Consider the following 17,758-nt stretch of genomic DNA (forward strand, 5'->3'; position numbering starts at 1 on the left):
CATCTCTTCTTCCCCTTGCTGGTTCTTCTGACACCAAGGTTCTCATTTGGATTCTCTGCAATAGCCCCTGGTCATTCTCTGATTGGTCTAGGATAGGTCACGTGTCTTTCCGGGAACCAATCACTGCAACCAGGGAACTACTGAGCACATATTGGTCTAGATCTTGGGGCACTCCATCCGGAAGACATTGATATTAAGGGAGGGAGAAATAGAAATGGAAGTGGAGAGTCCGTGTTGAGTAATGGGGATCTCTACTGGGTTGAGCACGCTTGGCAGCTTGAACAGTGACATTGTGTGGAGGCCTGACTGCAGGGAGAGGGGTGGGGAAGAGGCCAGGTGGCATGGAGGAAGCTCAGGTCACACAGGAAGGGCCCTCAACACCTTGGAGGCAGCCTTTCCCTGGCCTCTCTTGAGCTGCAGAGAAAGAACAGTCACCAGTACCGTCTCTCATCATTTCAGGTTTTCGTGATTAGGCATGTTACTGTGATTCCAAGTTTAAAAAAATCCCCGAAACTTCTTTCTATTAAAGAATAATGTTAATTGCAGTATATATAAAAGAGGGTTATATGGCCCATTGAGTTTATATAGATTGAAATGCTAAGTAGGCCCAAGTAGAAGCTGTATGGGAAAAGAGGGTGGGTTCTCATCAGCTTTATGTCCTTTTTCCTATTACAGCCTACCCCTGACAGTGCTGAGAGCAAGAGTTGCAGTTCCCGAAGAAAGACAAAAGAAATAGCCCAAATTCCACCAACCCTTTTCATTGCATGGGAATTGGTTTTGTTTATTCAACAAACTAATTCCTTTTTCAGTGTGGGATCAGGAAGAAAAGGAAAGCCCCTCATTCCTCCAGTGCCCCCACTTGGAAGCTTAGATGATGAAAGCTGCAGGTCTCAGTTCCTGCGACACCCTCCATTCTCCAACCATCTGTCCATCTATCATCACTCATCCATCCACCTATACATTCACCATACATCCATCAATTGATCCATCCATCCACTCAACCTTTCATCAAGTTTTCCATCCATTATCCATCCACTCATTCACTCAGTCATCCACACATCCTTTCACCCTGTAATCCACCACACCAATCCATCCATCCATCTGTCCACACTTCCATCCATCCATCCATCCATCCAACATACATCCACCCATCCATACATTTATCCATCCATCATCCATCATCTATCTATCCACACTTCCATCCATCCATCACCCATCCAACCATTCATCCATTTATCCATCCATCTATCCCATCTTAGATCCACCTGCATCCATCCACTCAGTTATGCTTCCACACTTGCCTTCATTCATCAAACTTTTCTGAATGTTGACAGTGGTTTGCACATGGAACATCTTGACTCAGACAATGAATAGCCTTGCTTTTGCGGAGCTGATCTCCCCTTAAGTACACAAGATAATCAACAATCACAGACAGACATGTTCCTGTGTCACAGGCTGCTGCATTGTGTTATGTATGCAGGCAGAGAGCATGGTGAGGGGTCAGTGTAAAAGGGTGCCCATAGGTGTGCATAAGTACACGCATAAGTTCATATGTTTGTATATTGACATGTAGACATGGGCTGTAGTGATAGCACAGTGGGTAGGGCATTTGCCTTGCACATAGCAGACCTGGGTTCGATTCCCCCACCCCTCTCAGAGAGTCTGGCAAGCTACTGAGAGTATCCTGCCCACACGGCAGAGCCTGGCAAGCTCCCCGTGGCGTATTCAATATGCCAAAAACAGTAACAACAAGTCTCACAATGGAGACTTTACTGGTGCTCACTGGAGCAAATCGATGAACAATAGGAGGACAGTGCTACAGTACTATATGATAAATATAAGTAAAATAAAGATCTGTAGGAATATATCTAATTACATATGCAATAAGATAAATAAATTAAAGGTCTATTAAATTATATATAGTTATACAGATAAATATAGTAAATATAACTAAGATAAAGTTGTATAAAAGTACACAGCTAGCATTATGTAATTATAGATACTTGCACAATGGATTTGTTTAGTCTTATTTGTATAAGGGATTTGTAGACCATGGATTATGGGTGTTGGTAAAACCTAAATTCTGTAGTTAGTTATTCGAAGCCCCAGAAGATGCCAGGGTTCCTAACAAAGTAAGTCTGTTAAGAAAAATCAAGTCATGAAATTTGCTTATAAATGGATGGACATGGAGAGTATCATGCTGAGTGAAATGAGTCAGCAGGAGAGGGACAGACATAGAATAATTACACTCATCTGTGAGACATAAAAAACATGATATGATGCTGAAAGTAGACTATAGACCAAACGTGATTGTCACCCATTGCCTCTTTTGCAAACCACAATACCCAATAAGAGAGAGAGAGCAAAAGGGAATGCCCTGCCACAGAGGCAGGGTGGAATGGGGGGTGGGGGGTGGGAGGGATACTGGGATCCGTGGTGGTGGGAAATGGGCACTGGTAGAGGGATAGGTATTTGATCATTGTATAACTGAAACCCAAGCACAAAAATTTGTAAGTCTACAACTGTACCTCATGGTGTCTCACTAATAAAAATTTAAAAAAAAATTAAAAAATTAAAAAAAAAGAAATTGTAGCTGAGAACAAAAAAAAAATCCATGATATGAGAAACTAATACCCAAGGACAGTAGAAACATGGACCAGGAAGATTGGTCCACAGTTGGAAGCCTGCCTCAAGGTCTGGCGGTGAAGGCAGTTGGGATAGAGAAACTGCATGCTGAAAGCAGGTAAAGGAACAAACATGATAATCTGATAATCTCTCAGTACCTGTATTGCAACCATAATGCCCAAAAGAGGGGGAGAGAGAGAGAGAGACAGAGGTGGGATGGTAGGAAATGTGTACTGCTAAAGACTGGATGTTGGAACACTTTATAACTGAAACCCAATCATGAACAACTTTATAACTTTGTAACTGTGTTTCTCACTGGTGATCACTTTATCACTTGACATCCCGTTACTCATCAATTTGCTTGAGCGGGCGCCAGTAATGTCTCCATTCGTCCCTGTCGCGTGCTACTATAGCCCAGTGACATCTGCTCCTTCTAGGAACATGAAGAGCCTCAAACCAATTGTTCAGGGTCTTGACGAAGAAGTCTTAACTTCTCATAGGTGGGCAGCCATGTGGTCTTTTGCCGTCCTGTGGAATCCAGTCGGTAACGGCTCTAGTCCAGCGGTCATCCCCAAATCTTATTACATGTCCAGCCCATCTGATTTTTGACGCCTTGGCAAACGAGACAGCAATCCTGATTGTTGACCATCAAAGGAGGTCGGAACTCCAGATTCTTTCACTCATTTGAGTGAAACGTGATACTCCAAGCATAGCTCTTTCGATTCCTCTTTGGGAAACCCGAATAGAGAATCACTGGTGATTCAGTTGAGAAAGAAAAAAGTAGTGGGGTGAATTTCCATCTAAGAGCCAGTGATCAGCTTGGGCTGGAGAGAGCTCCAAGGCTGGAGCACAGACCTGTATGAGACCCTGGGTTTGATCCGGGCACTCCGTGTCCCTCCAACACCTCCAAAGCCTCCGCACTGCCCGGCCTGTACAGAACCACTTTGCCATGACTGATGACTGATTCCTGGCTCTGGGGGCTGGGGCCATCTGGCTGGACCCCTGGCCACTCTCATTTGCTATGGAGGCTCCCCCACCAAAGCCAAAGTGAGTAGACTTTGGGGCACAGGGCGGGCATGTGTGCAGCTCTGGGTTTGATCCCAGAAAGAAAAGCAGGTTGGAGTCCCTGTGAGAGGTTGATGTTTCATTTCCAGAAGGTAAGAAGAAGCTGGTACTCCAGCCCTTTTACCCCTCCTGTTGTTCTCCTCAGGCCTGGCCGGATGAGGTGAGACCCACCCGCAAAAGGGAAGGTGGTCTGTTCTACTCAGTTCACCAACTAAACTTTAATCTCACTTACAACGTTCCTCACAGAAACGCTCAGGATTGTGTTGGACCCCGCATCTGGGTACCCTGTGATGCAGTCAAGTTGACACATCAACTTAGTCAAATTGACTTGCAAAAGAGCAGGGGAAGCAGAGAGAGTAGCACATGCAAAGGTCCGGAGGTGAATCCTGGATTGGATGTCCCGAGATATCCAAGGGAGGAAGCATCATACACAAAGACGGGGTGCTGGGAAATGGGGATCTGAAGGAGGTGAGGGTACTGTGGGTCAGGCGGTCCTGGGGAGTTCTGCCAGGACCAGGATCTGGATTTTAGGGGTGTTTTGCCCCCTTTCCTGCAGGCCTTGTTTGCCCTCGTCACACATTGCTGGTTCCCCATATCCCTTAACTCCTTGAGACATTGCTTTCTGCAGGCGGAAGTCGGGGAGAGAAGCCCTCCAGCTCTGGGTGTCCCAGCCTCACAGGACGCAGGATGACACACATTTGTTGGGACACTCACTTCAGGGAGCTGGTCTTTCGAGAGGAAAGATAAAATCTGAATGAGAAAAAAAAATGTATGCATTTCCCTCGTTTTTTTAATTTTTTTAAAAGGATTTTGCAATTGGATCCAATCTCTAGTCAACTAAATTCAACAAACATTTGTTGCTTACCGTCATTATGCAAGGCATTGTGTTGGGTACTGGGGATTCAGAAATGAAACATAAAAATAGATACACAATAAACAAACTACAATATGCCAGTCTCTGTACCGAGTGTTTGCATGCATTAACTCGCCTTTGGTTCTTGCCTTTGCCCTCTGAGGCTTCGCATAACCACCATGATGCCCAGCTCTTGCTCCCGATGTGGCCAGCTGCAGCCAAGAGGATGCAGAGAACTTTATCTCTGCATTCTCTGAGGCCCAGAGAGGGGAGCAGAGCGAGGTCGAGGCGGAAACTAGCCTAAAGTTGCCCAAAGGGACCTGCCTGGATTCCGCCTTGGGTGGTCCATGCTCCAGAATCTTGCCCCCTGCTCCCCACGATGGGTCGTGTGACTGTGATTGTGGTTGTGGGGAAAGGGTCCTACTAGCACAGCTCAAGGCAGTGCGAGTCAGAAGACCACAGCCAAGCAGGGCTAGTCTTGCTCCACTGGTCCCTCGGATGGAGTCCACCAATCACATCTGGGAACTGCTTCGTAAGGGCAGGACAGCCAGGTGGAACCTTTTGGGGCACGGTCATCTGGTGAGTTGTGGGGACAGAAAGTAGAAAGAGCAACCTGCTCTTTGGGGTTCATGGGGTCATGGGGTCTTTGGGGGTTGGGAATCGCTCTCTGCCACCTCCGGTCTGTTCCCTCACCACCTCTCAATTCTCTCCCTGCTTCCTCCCGGAAACCCGCATAATTACTGACTGTGTCTGGTTCGTTTCATTTGGAGTCACCAATGTTTGCCTTCAAAGGAGGGAATATCTTCCTCACCGTCCCTTCCCCTGTACCACAACTGTCTTGGCAATCTTGAATCATCCAGACCAGAGGTCCTTAGGCATATCTGATGTTCAGCTCCCTTTCAGGAAAACAAATTCCTACTTGGTGCAGTGAACAAACAGGAAGTGCTCCCTAATTCCTAATTCCTCCAAGGCTACCATCACCCCTTGGACTTTCCATTGCCCCTCTTACCTCTTAATCCTGTATCACCCATTTGGGGAACTATTTCTGCCCAGAGTTAAAATTCTTCTGTCATATGGAATGACTGCACTCATTTGTGGAATATCAAGTAACAACATGGAAGACTAACACCCAAGGATAACAGTGATAAGGGCCAGGAGAATCGCTCCATGGTTTGGAAGCCGGCCTCACATGCTGGGGGAAAAGGCAGCTGGGACAGAGAAGGGGCTACCAAGTAAATGATGCTTGGAGGGCCCGCTCGGGATGGGAGACGTGTGCTAAAAGTAGACAATGGACTGAATATGATGACCACATAGTACCCGTATTGCAAACCATAACACCCTAAAGGAGAGAGAGAGTAAAAGGAAATGTGCCTGCCACAGAGGTGGGGGGTGGGTCGGTGGGAACGGGGGTGGAGGTGGGGAGGGATACTGGGAACATTGGTTGTGGAGAATGGGCACTGGTGGAGGGATGGGTACTTGATCACTGTATGACTGAAACTTAATCATGAAGGTTTGTTATGTCTGTAACTGTATCTTATGGTGATTCATTAAAAATAATCACTTGATCACTTGATACCCCGTTACTCATCGATTTACTCGAGCGGGTGCCAGTAATGTCTCCATTCATCCCTGTTGCGTGCTAGCATAGCCCAATGGCATCTGCTCGTTCTAGGAACATGCAGAGCCTCAAACCAATTATTCAGGGTCTTGACGAAGAAGTCTGACCGTCTTGTAGGTGGGATTCCACGGGATGTCAAAAGATCCAAAAATAATAATAATTTAAAAATAAAATAAATTTCTTCTGTCAATTTCGAAGAACAGGTAGCGCCCAAGCAGCCAGACTATCCTGGTTGAAGCTGGGGTGACTTCAGAGGCCTCCCGCAGCCAGGAACCCCACACAGAATAAGACTGGATTGAGAAGTGGGGTCATTGTAGATATCATTAGGGGCGGGGCCTCAGTCCATGACGATGGGCTTTCTAGTAAGAAGGGGGGATGTGAGTCAGCATCTCACACACGGGGAAGAGGACCGGAGGGGGGAGAGGGAGGAGAGACTTCGTGATGGGCACTGAACGCTCAGAGATGGAGCCTCCTTTCAGCCCTCCAGGGGACCCCACTCAGTTCGCACTGACCATGGCCCATGGCATCTGAAAGTGCAAGACCTTCTGTGTCCTCACGGGGATTTCCACAGCTACACAGTGTTACCCTCACTGCTCTCTCATGAGTCATTTTTAGGGCGCTCACAATAAGGCTCAAGGGCCTTTCAAGTGCCTCTTGGCTTGGGGAGTTCGCTACCGGGAGGCATGTGGAAATGAGTGACTAGGTTGGAACGGGGGAGGAGCAAAGACATGTGTCAGTGAGGCCCAGGGCTCATCCCACACCCTTTGGGTCAGAGGTGGCTGTAGAGAGAGGGAACCTTACCCACTGGCATGGCCTCCTGATGGACAACAGCATTGTCTTCCCCCCTCAAGCCCCCCATCTCTCTCCCATTCCCTCTGAGCCCTCCCTTGGCTTTTTCCGAGTCTCATTCAGGCTCTGAGCCATTGGTACCACTTCAAGGCCGGAAGGAGCAGAGAGGTGAGATAGACAGATGGGGGTGGCTTGGAAGATGCAAGCCTCCCACCAGGCAGGGTCACTGCAACCTGCAGCCAGGAAGTCATCCCGGCATCAAGCACCCAAATTGTGCACTTGGAGCCGTTGGGTTCAACGCAGCTCCTGCTGTCAGGAGGAATTGGCTTTGTAAGGCAGAATATCAGGTGTAAAAATTATTTTTCTAATTATACTGTACCTCCAATGTATAAGATGTGATTCATATATAATCACTGTTTTAATGTTGTATTTCTTCCATGGGGAAGGGGAAAGGGATGGGACTAAAATATCAATATTCTCCTTAAAATAGATAATTTGTTCTGACATGTAATTTAGGTGAGGGATGAGATATCAATTAAAAGAGGGTAATATGACATCGTACTTTTTTTTCTCATTTTATGTTGCTATCAAAGACATTTGAACCTTCTCTTATTCAATTAGAGAAAACCACGTTAATACCAGGTTGCAGTAAAAAGAATGAGGGCAGAAAAGACTCCATTCTTAAACTATTTTAATTTACTTTGACACATCCTTTAAACCATTGGGGTAACTAGGTGCATCTGGTCATTCTGGTTGTTTTCAAATGACACCAATGCATTGCAAACAATTGTTCTATATTGGTGATTATATAAGGAGTCATGCAAGAGGGGAACATTCGGTATTCTGGGAGACCATGCGGATTAGAAAGAATGAAGTTGGGTTTGAAAAATCCATGATGCTTTGGAGGCTTCTTTGCTTGCTGGATTGATAGTTCCCCAACTTGATTTAGTTCTCCAATGTCTAAAACTTGTGTTATGTTCATCTTCATTTGTTGGATCAAATAGTACTGAATGAGAGTTATGATGTATGGATCAGGTGTGGAGAGGAACTGTGGTGTTTTAGGAATTCCTTTTGCGTACCTGTTCCCTGGTGTTAAGATCAATTTCTCTAACAGAGAGAGCCTAATACATACTTTACAGATTAATGAAGGACACAAGGAAGAACTCGATGGATGAGTGGAAGAAATGAGCAGATGGATGGAGGGAGAGAGACATAGGGAAGTGAGTACGCAGACAGACAGATGGACTCATGGATGGGGCGGGCGATGACTCACTGGTATGTGAGTGGCGAGACGGAACAGCCCAGTGGGAGAAGGCATCGTTCTGGTGAAGACTCCTCCAGCTCAGGGCCTGGGTGTGTCCAGTTGCATCTGGTTTGATCTGAATGGTGTAGGTGAAAAGCAAGTGTGGGCTTGGGACCCCTTCCCTGATCCTCCTGTCCCTCCACCCTGGATTCTGCCCTGGTTTACTCTGCCAGGTGTAACTCCGTGGATGGGATTCTTCTCACCCCACCACCCTAAGACCTGAGTTTCTGAAGAGTAGGGGCTCCTCCCATTAATGTGTTCATCCTCCCCGGAGGAGTCTTTGACTTAAGAAAGCCATTTTTGAACATCCCTAAACTTGAACCTCCCAGCTAGGATGCCCTTCCCAACCCAGTTTAACCTACAATAGAGCCCTGAAGGTTCCATCTTCCTCAGAGCCTCTATTTAAGTACGTCAGTGGTACCTTATACCCAGAAGCTCAAGAAACCTTAGTGATTTAAAGAAATGCCAAGTTTTCCAGATTCTGGCTATTGTAAAGAGTGCTGCAATGAACAAACAAGTGCAGATGTCACTTCGACTATACTTTTTTGCCTCTCTGGGTATATGCCCAGGAGTGGTATTGCTGGGTCAAATGGGAGCTCAATTTCTAATTTTTTGAGAATCGTCCATACTGTTCTCCAAAAGGGCTGAACCAGTCGGCATTCCCACCAGCAGTGAAGGAGGGTCCCTTTCTCGCCACATCCGTGGAAAATGAGCACTGGTGGAAGGATGGGTACTTGATCCTTGTATAACTGAAACCCAAGCACAAAAATTTGTAAGTCTACAACTGTACCTCATGGTGTTTCACTAATAAAAATTAAAAAATAAAAAAAAATACACAGAAAAAAATGCCAAGTGTTTTTTTTAGGGTCACGGTCTCAGATCCAATGGCCCTGAAGTTTTTTCTGAAACTTCATTTGGAAAAATAACCTTGTGGGGCGAGGGTGATGGCTCAAGGTGGCAGGAGCACAGGCTTTGCAAGCTGGAGGCCTGGCTTTGATCTCTGGCACCACACGGTCTTCTGAGTCCCAGTCCTGCTGAGAGTGCTCCCTGAGCACCAAGCCAGGAGTAACTCTTAATTATTTCCAGGTGTGACCCCCAGGAAATGGACTCTATGAATCGCTGTGTTCTGTTTAGCGGGAGATGCTCAGCATGACTATCTCCTGGCCTCCTTTTAAAATTTTATTTTATTTAATTTTTATTAGTGAAACACCATGAGGTACATTTGTAGACTTACAACTTTTTGTGCTTGAGTTTCAATTATGCAATGCTCAAATACCCATCCCTCCACCAGTGCCCATTTTCCACCACCACGGGTCCCAGTATCCCTCCCACCCTCCATCCCCCCCATCCCACCCTGCCTCTGTGGCAGGGAATTCCCTTTTGTTCTCTCTCTCCTTTTGGGTGTTGTGGTTCTGGCCTCCTTTTAAGTCCAGATGAAACCAACACCGTGCAACAAATGAGAAGCTAGGGTGGACACTCTGGTCTGTGCTCTGTGGGACGTGAACCCCACAGCCTACCCAAAGAACAATCGGCAGCTTCCAGTTTCCTTGCAGAAGCTCTCCATGGTGGCACTCTGAGGAAACAGAAAAAAGATGACCTTGATTTATAGCCCCATGTTGGCACTTACTTACCAACTCCAGAAACTGAACCTCAGTTTCCCCACTTGTACTAAAAGCATCCTCTCAATACATTTGTTTCCAGAATTTAATGAGCTAGCGCTCCCTGCCTCTTGATGAGTGCCCAGTAAACACCAGCGTGCCAATGCTAAAAATAATCATTTCTTTCATCTTATACTATTTTAAGCCATACTATAGGGCATGTTATGAATGATAAGGAATCTTAAGCGTTCTTATTAATGCTCCTCAGGATAATCATTAGCAGATGCCATCAGAGCTCATGTATAAACAGGAGCCCTCGGAGTCCCCCCTGAGAGCAGGCAGGAACGGGAGACAAAGTTCTTACCCATCAGAGCAGACCAAGCTCTGAATTTTGATAAATTCTCAGGTTTGCCTACCAAGCTAGAAATGTGTAGAACAGAGCCCATGGTTAGGCGGATAACACCTCTGACGAGTGTCCAGTTCCTAGTTAGTGCTTAGTAAGTGTCAGTGGCTAATCACAAGAACGGATGCAGGCAGGTGACCACGAAGGGTGAGTTAACAGTGCCTGGCCAAGGGTCCAAGTGGACAGGACTCCCTCTGAGGGAGCTGAGCCTCAAGTAAGCAGGCAAATTGGGCAGCGAGTGTCTTAAGAGGTACATCCAGGAGTGTCTAGTGCTGAGAAGGTGACTTTCAGGTCAGTGTCAAGGGTGCCTTGAGGTGGGGCAATGCTGGAGCACCAGGGCAGGAAGTGGAGTCCCAGCATACCCCTGGGTTTTATCTTCCCCAGGATGGGAACCCTAGAGGGATACGGTCGCTCATGTGAGGAGCATTTGTGCCTTTGTGGTGTCTGGCATCCTTGAGGCTCATGCACTAAAGAGAAGAGCCTTTGACAATGGGAAGTTTGGAAAGAAAGAAATGATGAGCACAAACGGAAACTTAACCAGGAACCTGAAGATGCGTCTGTATTGAGGGGCCCATGTCCCCCCTGGTCCATGCTGATTTCTGAGCACCATACTGGCTTTGTGGTTGGCTGAAACGGTCTTGAAATTGCGGGTGATTTTTTTTCTTTTTGGGTCACACCCGGCGATGCACAGGGGTTACTCCTGGCTCTGAGCTCAGGAATTACCCCTGGCGGTGCTCAGGGGACCATATGGAATGCTGGGAATCAAACTCGGGTCAGCTGCATGCAAGGCAAACGCCCTACCCGCTGTGCTATTGCTCCAGCTCCTTGCAGGTGATTTTTGAACTAGGACCCCCACACTTCCCTGTTTCCCAAAGGATGTGGCTGATTCTGTCTGCGTGAAGAAATACGAAGGGACAAGGCATGTCTCTCAAGAAAATGCAACAGTAATGGGGGCTGGAGCGATAGCACAGCAGGAAGGGCGTATGCCTGGCATGTGGTCGATACAGGTTCGATTTCCAGCATTCCATATGGTCCTCCGGGCATCGCCAGGAGTAATTCCTGAGTGCAGAGCCAGGAGGAACCCCTGTGCATCACCAGGTGTGACCCAAAGAGCCCAAGAAAGAAAGAAAGAAAGAAAGAAAGAAAGGAAGGAAGGAAGGAAGGAAGGAAGGAAGGAAGAAGAAAGAAATAAAGAAAGAAAAAGAAAGAAAGAAAACGCAACATCATGTCCATTCAAGAGGGTAATAATGGAATTAAACAACCTGTTGATTTCTGTTTATCAAGCTGGCCCAGTGCTGAGAACGTGGGTAGCTAGTGCGCGTGGTAGGTACTCACGGGCTTCTGCATGGGTTTGCCAGACCTCAGGCTCAACCTTCCACTCTAATCCTCATCAGCTCTGACCAACAGCGAGGCCCAGGTAGGGTCTTCACGTGCACCCACAAATCTGCCTTCTGAGAGACCCCAATCACCAGCTAGCCGACAAGTCTACTTTCTGTCCCCGACCGGACACTAGTCCCCTAGCTCCCAATGCTGGGTGAGACCCTGAGGTTCTGACATGCTAAAGTGGGGTGTTGAGACTCCTCTAATCTCTCTTGCGATGATTTTCTGCCCCTTACATAGGCCACATGGAATGCATTTGCGCCAAGTTTCAGATCTCAAAAGGCAAAGATGTTCCCTTACTGGAAATAAGATAAGGAGGAGGAAAAAAATAATGTTAACAGGATATACATTCTTCAGATATACACAGACACATACGCACATAGGGGGACACAAATATACTCTCTCTCTCTCTCTCACTCTATCTCTCTCTCACACACACACTGACATACACACATAAATGTACCAGTCTATATAGGTATGTATATACTAGTATATGTGTATATGTACACACACATGCACTGCCATACTCACACACACTCACATACAGATACACACACCACTGTATGTAGTACACTCATGTACTTTTTGGGGGATGGGCACATCCAGCAGTGCTCAGGACCTACTCCTGGCTCGGGGGATCACTTATGGCAGGTTTGGGAGATCACATGGGATTCCAGGGATCAAATCCGGGTCAGCTGTTTCAGTCCATACATATACATTCTTATGTATATGCATTCACATACACATGCATATGCCAGCACATATATAGACATGTACACAACACAGAGAAACATATGCCCATGCATGCATAAACATACACACCCATATATATAGGCATAATATATGCAGATAGACGCAATGGTACATTACACAAACAAACATGTTTATACATTTACACAAAGGCATATACCACACATATGCAGACATGCATAAACATGCATATACACATACTTCCACACACAAACATACAGATAGACAATTCCAATGAATGCATACATATGCATATGTATATGCGAACAGACACATGGTCATATACTTATTGATGCCTTAGTACACACAGACACATGCATATATACACATAATATGTGCAGATATGCACACAGGTGGGCTGGAGTGATAGCACAGCGGGTAGGGCATTTGCCTTGCATGTGGCCCACATGGCCGACATTGGTTCGATTCCTCCACCCCTCTCAGAGAGCCCAGCAAGCTACCGAGAGTATTTCGCCCTCACAGCAAAACCTGGCAAGCTACCCATGACATATTCGATATGCCAAACACAGTAACAAGTCTCGCAATGTTACTAGGCCCGCTCAAGCAAAATTGATGAACAATAGGAGGACAGTGACAATGACAGTGATGCACACAGGTGGCTAGTCCTAGGACTATTTGTAAGGAACTAAGTATTTAAGGGCAGGGACACTTTACATTTATTGATAAATACATGCATAATCTGACAGAGCCCCTCACCAGACACAAGACTTTCGAGGTAACCACTATGTCCCAGTACTGTTTTAAAATAACCCCCAATTTAGGGGTTTTGAGGCTATTTAAGGATATGAAAGAATGGTCCAAATATATTTCTTAGTGGAGAAAAATAGGATACAAACGGTTCTCATAATGATTTCAGGTGCGGCATCTATAGATTGGTTACATCTATATTACATGTACATGCAATATACAAAATATACAAAACAAACTGATATTGGTATGTTAGTATGTCCCCGAATGGTGTCTGGGTCTCTGATGAAAGAGTGCTTCCAACTTTTCTTTGCTCTTTTTATGTGTATTTTGTAATTATCTCATAAATAGTACAAATCTTTGATGATGACTAGTACACTGAGATCGTTAAAGTAGAAGTGGGGGTGGCCAGCCAATTGGTCTTGTTGGAGCGTTTAGCATGGAGGGAAAAAGAGAAATGAATGGAGCCTGCGGCTTGACCGCACCTTGGATGGTCTTAAAAGTCAGGCTGAGAAAACTGTTACCCAGAAGGCTCTGGGCAGCCACAGAGGCTTACGGGATGCGGTCGCAACCCAGACTCCCAAAGTTCCTCAAATTATTATTATTATTATTGCTTTATTTGGGGGATCACACCCAGTGATGCTCAGGGATTACTCCTGGCTCTGCACTCAGGAATTACTTCCGACGGTGCTGGAGGCACCATATGGGATGCCAGGAATTGAACCCGGGTTGGCGGCGTGCAAGGAAAACACCCTCCCTGCTGTACTATCACTCTGGCCCCGAGGAGGTATTTTTGATGGGAGACGTGGGACAAGAAGACCAGACAAACAGGGAAGGCCTTGGGCACAGTAGGAAGAGTCTTTAGCATGGTAGCAACACTAGTACAGCTTTAGTACAGCTGCAACTGCAGCACCAGCACTCAGGTCCTAGGCGTAATAGTAACAGTACTTAGACTTTATGTACGGTAGTAGCAGCAGTAACATTACTCAGGCCTTGGTCACATTACAGCATCACTTAAACTTTGGGTACAGTAGTAACAGTGCTCAGGCAATAGACACAATAGTAATAGTACTTAAACTTAAGTAATATCACTTAAACTTTCGGTACAGTAGTAATAGTACTCAGGCCATAGGCCCAATAGTAATATCACTTAAACTTTTGGTACAGTAGTAATAGTACTCAGGCCATAGGCACAATAGTAATAGTACTCAGGCCATAGGCACAATAGTAATTGTAATTAAACTCTAGGTACAGTAGTAACAGTGCTCAGGCCTTGGGCACATTAGTAATATCACTTACACTTTAGGGACAGTGGTAACAGTACTAACAGTACTTGCCTGAGGCAAGTAGTAACAGTACTTTAGGTAGTAACAGTACCGAACCCTTAGGTACTAGCAGTGAGAGAGAGGCTGCAGCTGCCACACGTGGCACTACAGTTGGAATCTCTAGCTGACAGTCGTGGTGAGCTCGCAGTTGACATGGCAAGTCTGTATTATATTCCTGGCTCGGGAGCATCTGACGGTGGCCACGATTTTGTCCCTTCTGAAGGCATGACTCACATCCTCGGGATTTGGGGATCAACGCTTGAAAAGAGAAGAGAAGTCGCTTTCTTCTGAAGGGAGCAGCTTGGCCAGTCTCACTCCGCGATGTAAATCGAGAACGACTGAGTCTTGCGGAGGGAGGGGGCAGCCACCTTCCAGAGGACAGCTGACCCCTGGGTGTGGACGGTCTGGGGCTGCGGGGCTGCCCTCCTGCCCTCTCAGGACCTGACCCCCATTCGTTTGTGTTATCGCCACAGGGAATTGAAGCGACCCTTGTCAGGGTCAGAATTCCCGTCCCTGGGGCGAGTACCCACCCAGGGTGAATCCCAAGGTGCCTTCCTTCTTTTCCTTCTCAGCCAATGCCCTCCGACATGCGGGTTCCCAGGCACATTCCTAAGGAGGAGCTGGCCACGCTGCGCTGGAAACATTCCTTGCACTCGTCTCCACTCTGAGTCATGGTTTCATTCACGCATCCTCCGGTGCCACATGGCCTTGGAGATCCAGATCATATTAATAAAATTGATCTTGGAGAAGTGCAGGTGGGATTGTGGTTTGCCACCCCGGGTCTCCCGGGCAGGACACCGGATTTGCCTCCTGCAAATGCCAGTTGCCTCAACGTGTGAGCCCGCGTGCCTCCCTCAAATAGCAGCGTGGAGAGGATTAAATAAAGTAGGCTTTTTCAGCACCTGGCACCGTGCCCCGACACAAAGAAGTACTCACTAAATGTTTATTGAGTTTTAAAATAATTGTGATTGATGGCCACTGGCATTATCATTCCGAATATTGCCTCAGAAAGCCCTAAACTTGAAGGCTCTTGGCACTGTAGATGCAAATCATTTATCCTTTCTACTAAAACTCCTGGCTGGGGGCAGAGACAGCTATGTCCTCCCTCAGCCTTTCTGGTCAGGAGGTGGAAAGGAATTTCTGGGTTCCTTCCGCCCTCCTACCCACCACCCCCTCCACCTTCCCTCCCTTTCTCCCTCTCTTCATCTTCCTCTACTCCTTCCTCCCTCCCTCTTTCCTTCCTTCCTTCCCTCCTTCCTTCTTTATATTGTCCTTCCTCCCTCCATTCCTTCCTTCCTTCCTTCCTTCCTTCCTTCCTTCCTTCCTTCTTTCCTTCCTTCCATCCTTTACTCCTCCCTCCCTTCCATTCTTCCTTTCTTCCTCCCTTCCTTCCTCCCTCCCTCCCTCCTTCCCTCCCTCCCTCCCTCCCTCCCTCCCTCCCTCCCTCCTTGCCTCCCTCTTTCCTTTCTTCCTTTCCTCCTTTCTTTCATCCTTATATTGTCCTTCCTTCTTTCCTTCCTTCCATCCTTTCCTACTCCCTCCCTCCCTTTCATTCTTCCTTCCTTTCTTTCTCCCTCCCTTCCTCCATCCCTCCCTCCCTCTTTCCTTCCTTCCCTCCTTCCTTCCATCCTTATATTGTCCTTCCTTCCTTCCTTCCTTCCTTCCTTCCTTCCTTCCTTCCTTCCTCCCTCCCTCCCTCCCTCTCTCCTTCCCCCTCTCTCCTTCCCTTCCTTCTTTCTTCCTCCCTCCCTTCCTTCCTGCAATCTTTCCTTTTTTCCTTCCTTCTTCCTTTCTCCCTCCCTTCCTTCCTGTGATCCTTTCTTCCTGTGATGCTTTATTCCTACTATCCTACCTTCCTTCTTCCTTCCTTCCTTCCTTCCTTCCTTCCTTCCTTCCTTCCTTCCTTCCTTCATTCCTTCCTTCCTTCCTCCCTTCCTGCCTCCCTTCCTTCCTCCCTCCCTTCTTCCATCCCTTTTTCCCTTCCTTCCTTCCTTCCTTCCTTCCTTCCTTCCTCCCTCCCTCCCTCCCTCCCTCCCTCCCTGCCTTCCTGCCTCCCTTCCTGCCTCCCTTCCTCCCTCCCTACCTTCCTTCCTTCCTTCCTTCCTTCCTTCCTTCCTTCCTTCCTTCCTTCCATTCTTTCTTCCTCCCTCCCTTCCTTCCTTCCTCCCTTCTTTTATACTGTCCCTTCTTTCTTCTTTTCCTCCTTTCTTCCTTTCTTTCTTTTCATCTTGCTGGTAATAGTTCCGTCTGCAGCGGGCATCCTCCTGGTCAAGCGAGCAAGCTGGACCGTCAGCTTCTCTGTCTGGTCCAGACCCCTGGCTCGGCCTTGTCCTCCCTGCTCACTTTGATCCACTCTCGTGCTCTTCCTGGACTATCTACCCAGCTTCAAAACAAGATCTCACAGCAAATTTCAACGGGATGTCATGACAAAAATCACAAAGAGATATGTACTGATATTGCTTTGCAAGCTCAAGCCCTGTGCCAAGAGAAGCTTGTTTTTATTCCTATACAGAGACAGAAATATTTGACGAAATCATGGGAGATGTGAGATTAGGGGCCATCAATATATTTACACCTTTCCCATATGATTGTTTTTGTAAGTGCACACTTCTGTTGGAATATATTAGAGAGAGCATTTATTAGCAAATTCTGACCCGATTGAATAGATTCAGTCAGTAAACAATTGCGAGGCTCTATTTTTCAAGGCACCATGTTTGGTGCCAGTGGAGAGTCTGTAACGAAGTTAGCCCATCTCCCCCCCCCCCCCCCTTAAGAATTAATACCATTACATTTAAAAAGACACACACACACACACACACTCACACACACACACACACGCAAATCCACACGTATTTTGCAAAAGATCTTTTGGTGGGATCCAGCTTCTCCACATTCGGTTGAACTGCTTCCTGTTTTGATGAAGATAAGGTGACCACCTTGTCTACTTCCTTACCTTGGCTGTGAATTACACAGTCTGTCATTTCCCTCTTGTTCAGAAACATCCCATAATGACATGGCTTCGCTCCACGTTTTGACGTGACGCCGTCTTTGCGAGCAGAACCTCCCCCCAATAGTTATTCATGTAATTCTATTAATATGATCTGGATCACCATATGGCAGGGTGATGCCAATTACATTGTGGTAACCGGCAGACTCAGGGAGAAAGGACACCATCTTCCCAGCCAAAGTCGGCACCCTCATTATCAAGATCCACCCCCCCACCCCCCCCACCCCCCCCCAAAAAAAAAACAACCAAAAATGCTTCTCAGCTCGAATCTCCGTGCAGTCTATTTATCCAATGATTAAAATAGGAGGTTCTGGGTGATACTCAAAAGACTAAG

This window comes from Sorex fumeus, unplaced genomic scaffold (genome assembly GCF_029834395.1).
Source record: "Sorex fumeus unplaced genomic scaffold, SorFum_2.1 ptg000120l, whole genome shotgun sequence".
Taxonomy (NCBI): domain Eukaryota; kingdom Metazoa; phylum Chordata; class Mammalia; order Eulipotyphla; family Soricidae; genus Sorex; species Sorex fumeus.